Raw genomic sequence first — 4756 nt, forward strand, 5'->3', positions numbered from 1 at the left:
TACTTAGAAAAATTCTGTTGATTTCGGTACTTAGAAAATTTCTGCCTTTTTCGGTACTTTGAAAAGACTCAGAAGTTTTCGGTACTTAGAAAATTTCTGACGATTTCGGTACTTAGAAAAATTCTGCCGATTTCGATACTTGGAAAATTTACCATGAAAATTTGGGAATTACCTTGGAAATACCATGAAATATTTCTCAGTACGAAAAGCTTCTGAATAAGTCAAAACCGTTTGAAAATATTTCTAAGTTTGAAATACCATGAAATATTTCTAAGTACGAAAATCTTCTGAATTTTTCAAAGTCAAAACCGTTTGAAAATATTACTAAGTCTGAAATACCATGAAATATTTCTTAGTACGAAAAGCTTCTGAATAAGTCAAAACCGTTTGAAAATATTTCTAAGTTTGAAATACCATGAAATATTTCAATGTACGAAAATCTTCTGAATTTTTCAAAGTCAAAACCGTTTGAAAATATTACTAAGTTTAAAATACCTCGAAATATTTCTAAGTACGAAAAACGTCTGAATTTTTCAAAGTCAAAACCGTTTGAAAATATTACTAAGTCTGAAATACCATGAAATATTTCTTAGTACGAAAAGCTTCTGAATAAGTCAAAGTCAAAACCGTTTGAAAATATTACTAAGTTTGAAATACCATGAAATATTTCTAAGTACGAAAATCTTCTGAATTTTTCAAAGTCAAAACCGTTTGAAAATATTACTAAGTCTGAAATACCATGAAATATTTCTTAGTACGAAAAGCTTCTGAATATGTCAAATCCGTTTGAAAATGTTTCTAAGTTTGAAATACCATGAAATATTTCAATGTACGAAAATCTTCTGAATTTTTCAAAGTCAAAATCGTTTGAAAATATTACTAAGTTTAAAATACCACTAAATATTTCTAAGTACGAAAATCTTCTGAATTTTTCAAAGTCAAAACCGTTTGAAAATATTACTAAGTTTGAAATACCATGAAATATTTCTAAGTACGAAAATCTTCTGAATTTTTCAAAGTCAAAACCGTTTGAAAATATTACTAAGTTTGAAATACCATGAAATATTTCTAAGTACGAAAATCTTCTGAAATTTTCAAAGTCAAAACCGTTTGAAAATATTACTATGTTTGAAATACCATGAAATATTTCTAAGTACGAAAATCTTCTGAATTTTTCAAAGTCAAAACCGTTTGAAACTATTACTAAGTCTTAAATACCATGAAATATATCTAAGTACGAAAATCTTCTGAATTTTTTAAAGCCAAAACCGTTTGAAACTATTACTAAGTTTAAATTCCATGAAATATTTCTAAGTACGAAAATCTTTGAATTTGTCAAAACCGTTTGAAAATATTTCTAAGTTTGAAATACCATGAAATATTTCTAAGTACGAAAATCTTCAGAATTTTTCAAAGTCAAAACCGTTTGAAAATATTACTAAATTTGAAATACCATGAAATATTTCTAAGTGGAAAAAGCTTCAGAATTTTTCGAAGTCCAAAACATTTTGAAAATATTTCAAAGTCAAAAATAAGAAATCTTTTTTGAAATTCGAACACACGATCATCAAAAGACATGAAGAAAAAAACCAATTGTGAAATTCGCACACACGATCAACGGAAGACATAAAGAAAAAAATTTAGAAATTCGCACACACGATCAACGAAAGACATGAAGAAAAAAAAAATTTAGAAATTCGCACACACGATCAACGAAAGACATGAGGAAAAAAAAAATTTAGAAATTCCCACACACGATCAACGAAAGAGATGCAGAAAAATTTTTTTGTGAAATTCGCACACACTATCAACAAAAGACATGCAGAAAAAAAAATTTGTGAAATTCGCACACACGATCAACGGAAGACTTATGAAGAAAGAAAAAAAAATTTAGAAATTCACACACACGATCAAGGAAAGACATGAAGAAAAAAAAATTGAGAAATTCGCATACACGATCAACGAAACACATGAAAGAAAAAAAAAATTAGGAATTCGCACACACGATCAAGGAAAGACGAAGAAAAAAAAATTTGTGAAATTCGCACTCACGATCAAGGAAAGACTTTTGAAGAAAGAAAAAAAAAATTAGAAATTCGCACACACGATCAAGGAAAGACATGAAGAAAAAAAAATTTGTGAAATTCGCACACACGATCAAGGAAAGACTTTTGAAGAAAGAAAAAAAAATTAGAAATTCGCACACACGATCAAGGAAAGACATGAAGAAAAAAAAAATTGTGAAATTCGCACACACGATCAAGGAAAGACTTTTGAAGAAAGAAAAAAAAATTAGAAATTCGCACACACGATCAAGGAAAGACATGAAGAAAAAAAAATTAAGAAATTCACACACACGATCAACGAAACACATGAAAGAAAAAAACATTTAGAAATTCGCACACACGATCAAGGAAAGACATGAAGAAAAAAGATTTGTGAATTTCGCACACACGATCAAATACCGTTCGAAATTCGCACACACGATCAAGTACCGTTCGAAATTCGCACACACGATCAAATATTGTCTTTTAAAATAAAAAAAAATTTTACTTAATGATTCGAAAGACTCGATTCAAAGTACGAAATTCGCACACACGATCAAATAAGGGCTTAAAAAAATTTTTTTTTACTTAATGACTCGAAAGACTCGATTCAAAGTACGAAATTCGCACACACGATCAAATAAGACATGAAAAAAATTAACGACGGTCTACTGATGATGAGTTCAAAAGGGATTCTGACTGAGGGCGTTCAGTCATTATGCCACAGATGGCATCTTCGCACCATTGGTCATTCGACCCACCTCATGTACCAAAAATGTACCAACCACGTTCACCAAATGAACCCATATTGCGCCAATCACATTCAGAGACTTCGTTTTGCGTTCGAGAGTTTCAAATCAAGAGTTTTCCTCCGAGAAGGGGGAAAATGCGTCGGCACCAACGGGGCGGGGAGCTCTCTCAGGTCGAGCACCCTCTTCAAGCCTAGCCCTGCGAAGGACCTCCCTCTTCCCCAAGACGAAGGGATGGGAAACAGGCACGCCCACACGGCACTGACAATTGCGTTCGAGGCGGGGATCGCGAGTGGAGGATCCCCGTGTGTAGGCCGATGTCGGAGCCTACTGGCACCCATCTTTAATTGCCTAAAAGGGATGGTGACTTAGGGCAATCAGTCCTTATCCCACAGATGGTATCTTCGCACCACTGGTCATTAGACCAACCACTTGTACCAAATGTACTCACACTGTACCACATGTTCTGCGTTCTTCTCCGACCCGTGGACCGAGTGATCCACTACTCGGAGAGGGTAGTTTCGATTCGGCCGACTAGAGCCATTTTGCGTTCGAGAGTTTTGAATCAAGAGTTTTCCTCCGAGAAGGGGGAAAATGCATCGGCACCAACGGGGCGGGGAGCTCTCTCAGGTCGAGCCCCCTCTTCAAGCCTAGCCCAGCAAAGGACCTCCCTCTTCCCCAGGTCGAAGGGCTGGGAAACAGGCACGCCCACACGGCACTGACAGTTGCGGTCGAGGCGGGGATCGCCAGTGAAGGATCCCAGGGCGTAGGCCGATGTCGGAGCCTACTGGCACCCATCTTTAATTGTCCTTCCGCAGGTTCACCTACGGAAACCTTGTTACGCGTTATCTTCCTCTAAATGACCAAGTTCGATCAACTTTCCGGCACGCCGGCTCGACCCGGAGGTCAGCCAGAGCGCCAGTCCGAGGACCTCACTAAATCATTCCATCGGATGTTGCGACGGGCGGTTTGCACAAAGGGCAGGGACGTAATCAACACGAGCTGATGACTCGTGCTTACTGGGAATTCCTCGTTCAAGGCAGATATTTACCATTATTCCAGTAATGCCCTTCCGTCAATTCCTTTAAGTTTAAGCTTTGCAACCATACTTCCCCCGGAACCAAAAAGCTTTGGTTTCCCGGAAGCTGCCGGGCGTGTCATGTGAGGAACACTGCCGGATCGGTGGCTGGCATCGTTTATGGTTAGAACTAGGGCGGTATTTGATCGCCTTCGAACCTCTAACTTTCGTTCTTGATTAATGGAAACATTCTTGGCAAATGCTTTCGCAGTAGTTCGTCTTGCGACGGTCCAAGAATTTCACCTCTAGCGTCGCAATACGAATGCCCCCGTCTGTCCCTCTTAATCATTACCTCGTGTTCCGAAAACCAACAAAATAGAACCGAGGTCCTATTCCATTATCGGCCGATTTCGGTACTTAGAAAAATTCTGTCGATTTTGGTACTTGGAAAATTTCTGACGTTTTCGGTACTTAGAAAACATTCAGAAGTCTTCGGTACTTCGAACATTTCCGGCGTTTTCGGTACTTAGAAAAATTCTTACGATTTCGATACTTATTAAACATTCAGAAATATTCGGTACTTAGAAAAATTCTGCCGATTTCGGTACTTAGAAAAATTCTGTTGATTTCGGTACTTAGAAAAATTCTGTCAATTTCGGTACTTAGAAAAATTCTGCTGATTTCGGTACTTAGAAAATTTCTGCCTTTTTCGGTACTTTGAAAAGTCTCGGAAGTTTTCGGTACTTTGTAAATTTCTGACGTTCTGCCTTTTTCGGTACTTTGAAAAGACTCAGAAGTTTTCGGTACTTAGAAAATTTCTGACGTTTTCGGTACTTAGAAAAATTCTGCCGATTTCGGTACTTAGAAAATTCTGATGATTTCGGATCTTAGAAAATTTCTGACCTTTTCGGTACTTAGAAAATTTCTGATGATTTCGGATCTTA

General features: G+C 36.9%; 1 pseudogene; it reads right to left on the reverse strand.

Annotated features, from left to right (window-relative positions):
• Positions 1-3595: 3595 nt before the first annotated feature.
• On the reverse strand, positions 3596-4419 carry LOC147806686 (small subunit ribosomal RNA; annotated as a pseudogene; the record flags this gene model as incomplete).
• Between the last annotated feature and the right edge of the window lie 337 nt (positions 4420-4756).

Source organism: Parasteatoda tepidariorum, chromosome 8, assembly GCF_982258835.1.
Source record: "Parasteatoda tepidariorum strain Cologne lab strain chromosome 8, Ptep-v5.0, whole genome shotgun sequence".
NCBI classification, from domain to species: Eukaryota; Metazoa; Arthropoda; class Arachnida; order Araneae; family Theridiidae; genus Parasteatoda; species Parasteatoda tepidariorum.